Source organism: Ips typographus, linkage group LG1 (assembly GCF_016097725.1).
Source record: "Ips typographus isolate SLU linkage group LG1, UJ_Ityp_2.0, whole genome shotgun sequence".
Taxonomy (NCBI): Eukaryota; Metazoa; Arthropoda; class Insecta; order Coleoptera; family Curculionidae; genus Ips; species Ips typographus.
This window is the reverse complement of record NC_138422.1, coordinates 2,856,751-2,869,993: the sequence shown is the minus strand read 5'-3', so window position 1 is coordinate 2,869,993 and position 13,243 is coordinate 2,856,751. Positions and strand designations below refer to the sequence as shown.

General features: G+C 35.5%; 1 protein-coding gene across 2 annotated transcripts in view; it reads left to right on the top strand.

The window, feature by feature from the left end:
* The first annotated feature begins 13,041 nt into the window (after window positions 1-13,041).
* Window positions 13,042-13,243, top strand: part of LOC145737677 (suppressor of cytokine signaling 2-like) — a 40,622-nt gene continuing 40,420 nt past the window's right edge. For both annotated transcript variants that reach the window (XM_081992511.1, XM_081992480.1), the window contains exon 1: window positions 13,042-13,209. The gene's annotated coding sequence lies outside the window, so the exon portion shown is untranslated. The remainder of the gene's footprint in view (window positions 13,210-13,243) is intronic.

Sequence of the window (13,243 nt, the reverse complement as noted above, 5' to 3'; positions counted from 1 at the left end):
AAAGTACACTCAAGTTTCTTTTTTATCTAAGAAGTCTAGTTTTCTTCATAAACAATCATAAAACTAGATAATTTCTTTAACTGAGGTACCTACCTGCTCTTACAATAAATTGAACTGAAATTGAAAAAACCTGTTAAATAAATCTCACAACAAAACCAAATTGATATGTATTTAATGCTGGGTAAATTTACAAAAGGAAATAAATAAGCAATCTATATCACAAAACCAAGAAGCAAGTTCTTAAAACACCAACAGTTAAAACACTGCTTTAGGATTTAATAGTCCCCAGGATACACACATTGCCTTTCCTTTCTTGCAAATTTTATGGAATAATTCTTGAAACGTTGGTATTGGGTTGTTAATGACTCGTTTGAATGCACCTATCTGTGATGTTCTTTCCAGATAATTTAAATTGATTGTGGTTGTTGTTCCCAAGCCAAAGTTTAATTGGAACGTTCCGCCTTTGTTTACCACCAAATGTTGCAAGTTTTCCAGTTTGGTGAAGAAAAATCTTAAATTCTACGAAGGTCTCGCAATAACAACACTAATTAATAAACTTAAACAACCCTAAATTAAGTTTTTATTTCTTCTGTTTGTAGTTTTTGGTGTTTTTCAACTTTTTAAAATTCCTAACCTCAAAATGTTTAACCGACTGTCAGTTGGGACTAGGTATGTTCTATGTTGCCACATCTTTCACGAGCAGATGTGAACCTGGTGTATTGTTGGTTGCAGTAATAAACGGACCGATGAATTATACAGATTCCTAAAAAAAAAGCATTTATTGCATGCAAAACATGGGAGATTCTTAGAATGTTTTTTGTCAAAACAATATAGTTTTCTCATTTTCATTTATAATTGCTTAATGAAAGATTGTAAGGTTTAAAGGAGGAATTTGTCAATACGGCAACGTCCAAACAGGTGATTAAAAAGATGGATAGCCTAGCTTGTAATAAACGACGTGCGTAAATTTCAATATGGCGGAGCACTTGATGACGTAACCGCCACGGGAACAAAAATGAACCATAGCATCATTGACTACTATGATTGACTATTAGACCAAAAGTATCACTGCCATGCGAGTGTCAATATAAGCCATTTTCTGATGCATTCAGTGTCACTATTCAGTCATTTTGTGACGATAGCTGTCATTTATCATTGGCAAACACTTGACCGCGTTTACGCGGTAAACGTAACTTCTTCTAGTTACCCTAATTGAAGTTAAACAACACATAAAGTAAATAAACGAGTACTAGTTGGGGTAAGTAAATCGACGGCCATTTCGGGTTTGTAAACGATTCTCGAAACTGACGGTCGCCCATCATTTTTTTCTGCGACGGCATAATGGCACGTCGGATCGATTTACCGGGAAAATTGGCCGCTTTCAATTTCCGAGAACTGACCTACTAAACCAGAGACACTTAAACGTATTGTTAGCCATTAAATGTATTAGAGTGTATTTTCGGTGAACTATATCATGCGACGTCTATTCCATCCGCTTACAAAGTCGACCGTTTATGTTCGGTCACGCACGTGGCGATAAAGTTTGAATATTAGTTCCAAGAATCGGTTATTTAATTTGTCCAAAGTAACAGGGGTCACTTTCCCAAAAGAATTCACTAAAAGGTGTAAACAAACACAGTTATACTCTGCTACTATAGTGTTTGACATGTTTTTCTATAATAATTAGTCATTTAAGCAAAATGCAGTTAACATTTTATAAATTCAGACAGTGGAAAAACAACACAAAGTGTATGTAGAGTTGCCTACCTTTCTGCGCCTCTATGAAAGTTTTGGTTGCGTTTACACCAGTCACTTTTCTACTAAACGAGTGACTGTAAAATGACGTTAAACACAATAAATCCTATAGAATTGCATCATGTTACCAAGCCGCAAATCGTTTTGTATTGTCTATGCTCCTATCCATTAATGTATCTCAAAGGTTAAATAGCTCACCTGACGATATAATTGCTTTGTTCTAACAGATTCCAGGAAGTTTTAATTAAGTTATTGTTACTGTAATATACAAAGTGATAAAATGTAAAATTTGCGTGTATTCATGCATAAAGAGGATATTACAAAGCGCGTAGATTGCTTCATAGAAGATATTAAAAAAATGATGTCGGATAGGCGGCTCTGAAAAGATGATATTTGACGTTTACCTAAAAGCTATTACGATAAACGTCGCCGCCAGACGGCGACACTACATTTTGTCAAATATTAAATTGTAATTGTTGTCAATCAATCATGTGACAGTCTGTCCCGTCATGTTATCCATCTTGAATTTCAAATCTGAGTAAAATTTCCGAAACAGTTCGAAAATCTGAAAATTCAAAAATAATTCGTTTTTTTACTTTTTTTGTACTATTAACTTGAAGGTATTTAGTCAGTTGAGGTTAATTTTAAAAATAAAAAAATTTCAATTTCTTGACAATTCTAGTTTTTAATTTTTCAAGGTCAAACCAGACCATTTTGGATTTTCCTTAATCAAAGTGATCTTTTTAACTAATTTGCACCTGGGGAACACAAATCTGACGTCCATTTTGCTTTAACTGGCACCGTTTCGGAGATGACCTTGAAATTATGTCAATTTTGACACTTTAGGGCGTGGCATCCTTGCAAAATGACATTTTGACAAATGACACTTTACGTCATTTTTGTACTATTAACCTGAAGGAATTTAAGTAGTTGAGGTTAATGTTGAAAATAAAAAATGTTCAGAAAAAAGTCGGTAGGTATCACCCTTGAAAATTCTTGACAATTCTAGTTTTTAATTTTTCAAGGTCAAACGGTGCATGGTACCAAAAAAGTGTATAAAAGGTAAAAGTTGCATCCCATCGAGGTGCATTTGTGGTAACAACTTCAGACCTCTAACCTGAAACGTTCATGAGATATTGAGCAAAAACTGTAAAAAACGAGAGTCAACTTTGACGCCCTCTAGCGGCTAAACGGGACAACTTATCCCTGCCCGTTCAACGTCACGTGATAGCCCCGTTCATTAGCTTTATATACGGTGTGTTTATACAGGGTGTTTCAAGTAAGTGAGTTACGACGATTTTCTGGAAAAGTGCACCAACATTTCGCTCAAATTGGAAATTTCTGCTTTCGAGGGTGGTCAAAGTAAGGCTGCTAGAGCAAAAACAATTGAATATCGATACAACCTTTTTACATCAAGTAGGCCTAGAATTCGACGTAGATTCCAAAAATCGAATAAAAAAAAAAGTTTGTTGCTCAAATTTGGGACACCCTGTATACTTATGGATTATCTAGTAATAATGTATATGCAAATATTTACAAGATTCATATTTGATATTTTTTTAGGGTTACAAGGATGTTAAAAATTCATCCAATCACCCTGTAAACTACTCCATTGTATTGTCAATAACTCGATTACTTTGACAGTTATAGGGTGATTCAATATACCAATTTGTAGTCCTTGAAATTCTCTTTTAACCACTCTGAATAGGGTTTTACAAATGGCGGTTAGATGTCTTAAATTATCTTATTAGAATGCATGATAAGTTTGACAATGACAGTGACAAGTTTGACAGTTGTTTTCCCTACTAAAGAAATTTTTTGGCCGAATAGTCCAGGCAGCTGAAGGCCGTAAAACCAAAAAAAAAAGGAAAATTTTCATTTAAGCACTTTAAGTGACTTTTGACGTTTTTTCATAAAAATCCATCAAAATGGTATTTTTTGCTAATGTTCAGTTTGGGGTTCAGTGAGAGGTGGAAAGTGGTTTTATACCACAGTTTTTTGGTATCTCGTAAAACATGCATGTCACTTGTACCTTGAAAGTTTCTGAAAGTAGATCTTTTGTCTATTTGAGTGTTTTAATAGACTAAATAGCTGAATTTTCATTATTTTTATCTAGATTTTGCCAGTTTACATTAAATAATAAAGTTTGAGAGCCACGTAAACGCCAACTTTGATTTTCTAATGCCACAATTCTTGGTAAGGCCGTTCTCACATTGGCCGAAACTTTAAAATGTGAACAGCCTTAATATTCGTACACACCAAATTTGTACAAAAAGGCATCTAATACTGTGTGAAACTGTCAATTTAATGCATAGAGATTGTAACAGTACTAGACATGCCATGACAATCAATGAATTGACATATTTGATTTATGGTATCCATTAAGTTTGGATGCAATAAATGCCTTTTCAGAATCAAAACCAAATACATATATTACCAGTCTCTCGACCAGTTGCCAAAATGAACAGAAAACAAAAAAGGGAGATAACTATAGTTTACTTGTTTGGCAAACAAAAATATTGCTTACAGGGCAACCTTTCTTGGAACCAAATAAGATAGAGAGGATATGTTTCTGTGCGTGTGTTTGAATTTAATCATTATAAAAGGCTAATACACAATTGAGTTAGAACCAGGTCTAATCTACTTTGGTCCGGCAATATATAACGCAATCTAATAACTTAAATAATCGATGTAATGGCCGCTGAATAGGTAAAAAATGACGGTTTTATTTCTCTGCTTATTGCGGTTTCTCAAAACCAAATTTTCGACTTTACAGGAATTTTAACGAGTTTTTTCCCGCCGTTCTCCGAAAGCCAAAGCAATCACGGACTTAATTTCTCCTTGTAATCGTCATTCGACGAATTAATTCCGTATCATTTACTGTGTATTTACAATTTTTTTTTTGGTTCCCTTCAGTTGAAATTTCCCAGCGTTATTAAACTTATTATGTACCATCAAAAAAAAAAAAGAGTTCAGAGGGCAGCCTGAGGCTGATCAGCAAACCCATGAGATTTCCACGAAATCGAGCAGACCGATTTCAATATGGCGATTCACGGTTCCGGGAACCGAGAAACCGACCGCAGCTGCACTTTTTCGAAAAATGACAGACCAATTTCGAACCCCCCTCATGCGAGAGGGGTGGCGACTGTTCACTATCAAAATCCGCTCCCAGTTCTCGGTACTGAACTCAGGTCAAACACCTTTTTTTGGCTCATAACAGGAATTGCCCTGTAGGGTCGACTCTTTCATGGTGAACCGTTAATTGATGCCTTTATGTGCGTGTTGACAGGCCCAGATGTGTGTAACCCAAAGTGACAAGAGACTGGATGTTTGAAAGTTTGTTGTTTTAACAAACGACGCGCGAAATACACAACCATCTGTTTTATCCTAAAATTTTGCTCCATCTTCCTGTCTAAGTTATTACGCAAGAATCGGTTGCTATGTCTGCAGTTCGATTATAAGAGCTTGAATGGTTAAGGAATTCTTAAAAATTAATTTTGCCTTAACTGTCTTTGAATACCGTCAAAAATGCCCTAATTTTAAAGTCAATAACACAATGGCGGAAGTTGCAACAAAACGGACACTAGATTAATATTCTCCATGCCAAAATTAGTTAAAAATGACATGACACACCGCCCTCTATACTAGAAAGCCTAAAATGTCACTTTTAATGGCGGCGTTAGCGGTTTTCGTTTTATACACAAACGTATGCAGATGCAGTAAAAAATATGTGTTTTTTAATTGTTTCGTGTAGTTGATTGCAAGTTGTGAGTGAAAAATCAAAGAAAGGTCCATTCCTGATCCAAATATGTATAGATAGAGCTTTTTATACACAATCAAGTCCAGCCTAAACCAGTTGGTGTCCTGGAAAGTACAACACACAGCAAACTATTTTAAACACTGTTTAATATAAGAGAATCTGTAAATCCTTGAAACTAGGTAAGCAAAACTGGTAAATAGTTCTTATGTTATTACCAAGAACATTCATTCAAAATTATTTTTGTTGCTCTCACAATGAAGGATGCTTTAAAATGTAACTCACATACCTGTGCATGTAACAAGTACCTAATAAGTTTACTGTACTAGAAATCACTTGTACTTACCATTGAGTATAGTGTTGGAGTAAAATTATCCCACTTCAAAGTGTTCAACCACTGTTGAGTTAGATCCGGTTTTACTGACACGGTTGGGCTTTTTCCTGAATTGCTGTTACAATGTGGCCTGAAAAACTTATGAACGGCAGCAAACCAAAATAACTTACGCCAATAACCTCAAGTCTTGATTTTAAACCGTAAAAATTCATCTAATCCTCAAAAAACTCAATTTCCACAATACAAACAAACGCATACTGTCACCACTATTTCCGCCATATTGGAATTTTTGACAAGCACCTTCTAGGCTTTCTAGTATAGTAGGCGGTGCTTGACAACGTCTATCATCATATCATCATATGATCCGTAGGTAGCTAATGAATGGAGCTATCACGTGACGTTGTGCGCGCACTGTTGAGTTGCCCCGTTCGGCCGCTAGAGGACATCAAATTTGATTACATTTTTACGGACATTTTACTAAATTTGTCAGCAGCAGTGTGAATTTTACTATGTATGCCCCTCGAAGAGACGCTTTTTTTTTTATTAAATATAACATTTTTCCGTACAACTCACCGGTTGATCTTAAAAAATAAAAAAACAGATTTTTTGACGTTTTTATAGACCCCCCTATACAAACAAAATTTGGTGTTTTTCAAAAAACCAACCAACACTTCCTTGGAATCCATTGCAACGGAAGGAAAGTTGCTAGGGAAAAGTGCAAAGGAAGTGTTGTTTTCTACTAAATCGAGGATGGGAAATTCAGTGGTGACGTTCATTTTTGCGTAACTCTCCCCCAAACCCGGATTTTTACGAAAAGTTAAGTTTCTCGAACCGAGTAACATATACGGACAAACTGACTGCAGAAATGGATTCCTTGACTCCAAATTAGTCGAAAACGAGTACCATCAACCCTATGCTATTTCGATCCAAAATGGCGGAAATTGCAAATGGCCTCCAAAAGCGTCATTTTGACATTTTCGTAAAAAATCAAGTTTGTACTCGTTTTCTACTAAATCGAGGATGGGGAATTCAGTGGTGACGTTCATTTTTGCGTAACTCTCCCCCAAACCCAGATGTTTACGAAAAGTTAAGTTTCTCGAGCCGAGTAACATATACGGACAAACTGACTGCAGAAATGGATTTCTTGACCCCGAATTAGTCGAAAACGAGTACCATCAACCCTATGCTATTTCGATCGTCCGTCCGCCATTTTGAATTTTTAGTCAAAAAACCATGTTGCACCTCATTTTAAAGGGAATTTCGCGTAGATTCAAGAAATGACAAACAAAAGAGCATCTCCGTCCGCCATTTTGAATTTTTAGTCAAAAAACGATGTTGCACCTCATTTTAAAGGGAATTTAACGTAGTTGCGGAAATGACAGACAAAATGGCGTCTCAGTCCGCCATTTTGAATTTTTAGTCAAAAAACCATGTTCCACCTCATTTTAAAGGGAATTTAACGTAGTTGCGGAAAATGACAGACAAAATGGCGTCTCCGTCCGCCATTTTCAATTTTTAGTCAAAAAACAATGTTGCACCTCATTTTAAAGGAAATTTAACGTAGTTGCGGAAAATGACAGACAAAATGGCGTCTCAGTCCGCCATTTTGAATTTTTAGTCAAAAAACGATGTTGCACCTCATTTTAAAGGGAATTTAACGTAGTTGTGGAAAATGACAGAGAAAATAGCGTCTCAGTCCGCCATTTTGAATTTTTAGTCAAAAAACCATGTTGCACCTCATTTTAAAGGGAATTTAACGCAATTGCGGAAAATGACAGACAAAATGGCGTCTCAGTCCGCCACTTTGAATTTTTAGTCAAAAGTGCTTATTTCAAAAAGTGAAAAAATTTTAAAGTGCTTTTTTTGTGCTTATTTCATCTAATTTAAGGTTCTTTTGTATAAATATGCCCTTTGCTGTGCATTGGAACCCTCCTGGAGCAAAATAAAAAATTGACAAAATTGCACTTTTTGTAAAAATGGCATATTTTTTGACACACGTCGCTTTGACCCTAAATCAGTCAGAAAAGTGGTATCAAAGTTTGAACTGCCAAAAACAGAGACATTCAGGTACAAAATTTCCTATTCAATAACATAAAAAAACACTATACCATTTACATATGTAATTTAGAAAGCATCAGTTGAATTTGAGAAACCATGTGATGAATTAAGAAATGCCACTTGTATTTCGGAAACGGTACATTCAATATTAGAATAATAACTTTGATTTTAGAAAGAAAAAATAGAATTTAAAAAAAGTTTTCAAAATGATGCTCTCAAAGTGTTCGTATTAAATTTCTAATAAATATTAAAGTAAAAATAATGTGTAACAGAGAGTAATAAAGTTTTTCATTTGAAAAACATTTTTTATTGTATGTGTAGTGCAGTCTAAATAATCGCGTTTGACAGATCCTGTCAAGTCATGTTCATAACTTATTGAAGTAAAATTAGTTTTTATTGAATTATTTCGTCATTTATGAAGCAAATTATAAGTTGTCACACGTCACTGAAATCAGAATTAAACGCACTATTTTGACGTTTAAAAATAAGATTAGAAATAAATAAAAACAAAAAAATCAAGAATTACCCGGTATATGTGATTTTAGTTGTGTGTTCTTCTCTTGTTCTCGTTTTTACTTTCACGTTTCCCTACAATATGAGGTATTTGAGATCTGATCACAAAGTTCAAACAGGTTTCAAACTAAAAAAACGGTAAATGTCAGCTGTCATTGGTTGAAAGCTCACGTGACAAACAGATGTTTAGACTCCAATAAATAAAGTGATTAATTGGAGAAACGATCGCCTCCAAAATATAACTTATTATTAGTCTTGCCAAACTAGACAATAGCTTTCAAAGCTTGCTTTCATTTTCTTGATTCTTTTGCAGACGCGCAACTGTCAGTTTTGACGGTTAATATGTCAAAACTGCAACGTGGAGTAGCTTTCTTAAACATGGAGTAGCTTCTTTTGTATTCAATTTAACTCATCGATTAATCAAAATAATAGTAAGTATAATTTTGGTGTCAGTATGATATCGATACCCCCCCAAGGTATACGTTCCAAATTTTCAATCGATACAGTCACTTATGCTGAATGTTAACAAAAGCCTCGTTCCGAGAACGAAACGATTTTAATCTTCCGGGGGAGAATTTGAATAGAATGTACCACAGATGGCCCCCGTATTTCAGAACCCATCGACCCGCTGATTTTCTTAGAATCGCGTATGGAGGCTTTCTACCGATATGTGTTCAAACACAAGAATCTGAATAGCAAAGAACACATTAATTTAAACCGTTTGTTGTCTCTACATTTGTGCGTTTGTGTACAAACAGTCGTGGTTTATAGAGAAACATCAGTAGTTGCGATGATTGAAAATTCAGTCACGACCCAATCTTCCTAGAACGTTCAACTGACGAAAATTAAAATTTCAAGAGCACGTTTACACTATGAATAAAAATTAGCATCGCGTCGGATATTTGCATAATGCCAAACGGGGGGGGGGCCCCCCGTAAACAAAAACGTTCCATTTTAACCACTTCTCGGAATTCACTGTGTATGGTACCGTCATAATTTTACATTCTGAAGTTTCCCCCCATTTTTCTTTTTTCCCCAGCACCAGATCGTATAACCTATTGATGTTGCCCGAGTGAGAACGCAAAGTGGTACGTTGTGCTAGAACGAGACAGCGCCAGTACTATTCCAGGAAACACGTTTCTGCGTACAAGAAATATGTGTGTCTCTCGGTGGGGAGCGAGCTGTACCGGGAATCTGCACTTCTTGGAATAGTCTGCATATGAATTAGGTTTAAGAAAGAATATATTTTGTAGTGTGTGTGTATGTTTATGTGGTTACAGCTTCCATACAAGTTGGTTAGGCAACCAGGCATTCTCAATTTATATTCCACTTGTCAATTTTTCAATGTTAAATACTTAAGCGTAAATCCAAAAGCGACCATAGGAAAACCGCGTAACTGACAGAGAAACGTAGATAATTGCATGCGCGGGACAAAGACAGAAAACGAAAAAAATATCAAGTAGGCCATATTTTTAGCGCGCTGTTGCCAAACGCCGTAAGTAAGTTTGGCGAGGGTATTGAATACTTACGGCGTTTGGCAACAGCGCGCTAAAAATATGGCCTACTTGATATTTTTTTCGTTTTCTGTCTTTGTCCCGCGCATGCAATTATCTACGTTTCTCTGTCAGTTACACGGTTTTCCTATGGTCGGTTTTGGATTTACCACACCTGTATACCTATATATTGACTTGATTATCAGCCCCCTAATTAACTAAAAATTTGTATCTCTGAAAGAACACATCAGCATCTCTATTGCTGTCATTTGTATGAATGTCGTTGAACTCAAGAAAAGGTAATACGACCTGGAATGGCCTCGCGGCGTTTCGAAACTGAAGACTCATTATTCCTAGTCTCGGCGTTTTGTAAAATTCCGTCGAGATTGTGGGGATCGTTAACCAATCCTCGGAAAATATAATACAACCGCGGACGAAACAAAAGCTCCATCAATTCCTATTTTTTTCTCGTCAGTCGGCTCTGCTGCTGGGGTTTAATTAAAAATCTGGCCGATTCAAGGAAAAAAATTCAATTAAGCTTTTTGATCATTTAAAACGATCTGGTTGTAACGTCGCCTCTGGAATGTTCTTTGTGATTAGTTGGCAGTTTAAAGACTACACTAAACTAAAAATATGATTTACACAGGGATTAAGTGGAATCGAAACAATAAGAGCTATTTTCGGAATCGTTTCGTATATGTGGTACATACAATTCTTACAAAACAATATTGTAAGTAGTTCGCCGATTACATTTTGCGGTCTTATTAGCATTCAGAGCGGTAGCAGCGTACGTTGGTGGAACCGTTTTAACAATTGACAATAATGTAAACTAGAACGGTGGAATAACGTAGAAATGTGTATGTAAAATATTACCAACTGACGAATTTAATGCAAACACCTGTTCAACCTACTCTTAAAACAGCAATCATAGAAGAAGTGAAAGCAAAAGAACAAGGCTGAGTTAATAAACATGTCAACCTAGATCTTTAAACACGGTAAAAAAGTCGATAGTTTATATAACTTTTGCAAATATAAAACCAAAAAGTGAGTAAAACACATTACCTGTCATGGTTGTACAAATGTGATTCATTGGCGAGTAATAATTCGTCCAATTTGATTGTTGTTTCAATTGCTAGAAAGCTACCTGTCAGAATATCAGTATGTCAAATATCTATTTCGTTTTATTGGCGTTTCAAGATAAGAGATACTCCCTCTGGTGATCAGTTTTGAAAACATTGATTGTGTTTGTTGTCCGATTTTAGTTCAACTGGCGCTGTGAACTTGAAACGTCAATTGGCGTTTCAGGGAATTTTTTGACAAGTGTATTTCTTTAGAGCATTTTTGAATTATTCCACCTTTTAACACAAGATTGTTAACTTATATAGTTGTTACTTTTTAGCGTTTATAGAGTCTTTAGTAATAATTGTTCTAAATTGAACAAATGATGAAAAATTTGTTGTCTGTTCCTCAAGATTATTGACTTTCAAATACTTAACACGACTAGTGTTTTTGTACGGATTTCAACAGCTTATGGTAAATTACTGCAGACGTGTTTCTGCGATTTTCATTTAAAGCGACAAAAAATGAGAAAATAAAGATTTAAAAAACTATCATGTTTCAGGACGGTTTGCACTATTTGGCAACGTTGATACTTCATCAAAATATATTTGAATTTACGTCACCCTAACCCTTTTTTACTGTTTACGGGTTTTGGCAACACATTCGCCACTAACAGCAGCGCTATCAACCCTTAACAAATTATTTACCGATGTCATCAGTATTTAGAAAACAACGCTAAACAGGCATAGCTTCTCTATGCAGTCTAATGATTTTGGACTTAACATTTCACCGTGTGACGTTTCCGTATATTCTGTTTGACAGTAGGCTTGGGTTCCGCCACCGCCCTCTGTACAAGAAAGCCTAGAATGTCACTTTTAATGGCGGCGTTAGCGGTTTTCGTTTTGTACACAAACCTATGCAGATGCAGTAGAAAATATGTTTTTTTTTATTTTTTCGTGTAGTTGATTAGAAGTTGTGAGTGAAAAATCAAAGAACGCTTTATTCCTGATCCAGATATGTATAGATATGGCTTTTTATACCCAATAAAGTCCAGCCAAAGCAAGTTTGGTTAGAACCCTTTGTCCTGGAAAGTACAACAAACTAATGTAAAAACTGCTCAATCAAAGAAAATTTGGAAATCCTTGAAGCTAGGTAAGCAAAACTGGTAAATGGGTTTTATATTATTACCAAGACCTTTCTTTTAAAATGTAAATGTGCCAATGGAACTTCTAAAAGCTGTCCTGTTTCTTCAGAGTAAACCTTTGTTGCTCTCAAAATGCAGGCGGCCTCAAAATGTAACTCACATACCTATGTATGTAAGAGGCAATAAGTTTACTGAATGAGAAAGCATATTGTACTTACCACTGAGTGTTGTGTTGGAGTAAAATCATTCCAGTTCAAAGCTTTCAACCACTGTTGGGTTCGAGCAGGGTCTTTTGGAAAGTAAAAGACTGACACTTTTGGGCCTTTCACCAAATTGCTTTTACAATTTGGCAAACAACAAGTGGACGGCATATTGTAGAGGCAATAGAATTTAAGTTAAAAAACCAACAACAAATTATAGAACAATGAAGGAACAATAACAATAGTGATAACACAATAAAATGCACACAAACTACACTTTCACTAGAACAATAAACATATAAACAACAATATATAATAGCAAACAAAAATTACTTTTGGCAAGTAATCCCAAGTCTTGACTTTAAACCTTAAAAATTTATTTAATCATCGAAAAACTCAATTTCCACAATATAAACTGTCAACCACTATTTCGGCCATATTGGAATTTTTGGCATGCACCTTCTTGGCTTTCTTGTACAGAGGGCGGTGATTTACGTCACCCTAACCCTATTTTACTGTTTACGGGTTTTGGCAACACATTCGCCACTAACAGCAGCGCTATCAACCCTTAACAAATTATTTACCGATGTCATCAGGTATTAGAAAACAACGCTAAACAGCCATGGCTTCTCTATGCAGTCTAATGATTTTGGATTTAACATTTCACCGTGTGACGTTTCCGTATATTCTGTTTGACAGTAGACAATTGCATTTACTTTGAAGGTTCTGTGTTGTGTGGGTTTGTGTTTTGTTGTTTAAATATTCAAAATAAAGGAAAACCTTGGTTCTTCCACTGTATTTTGCAACTAGTCCGTGTAAACAGGCAGTAAAATTAACGCAAGAAAGAAAAACGAGGATTTAGGATTGTTTTTTAACCAAATAAGGAGCAAGAAAGGGTGAGTTGTTTGAAAGATACAACCGGATTTTAGT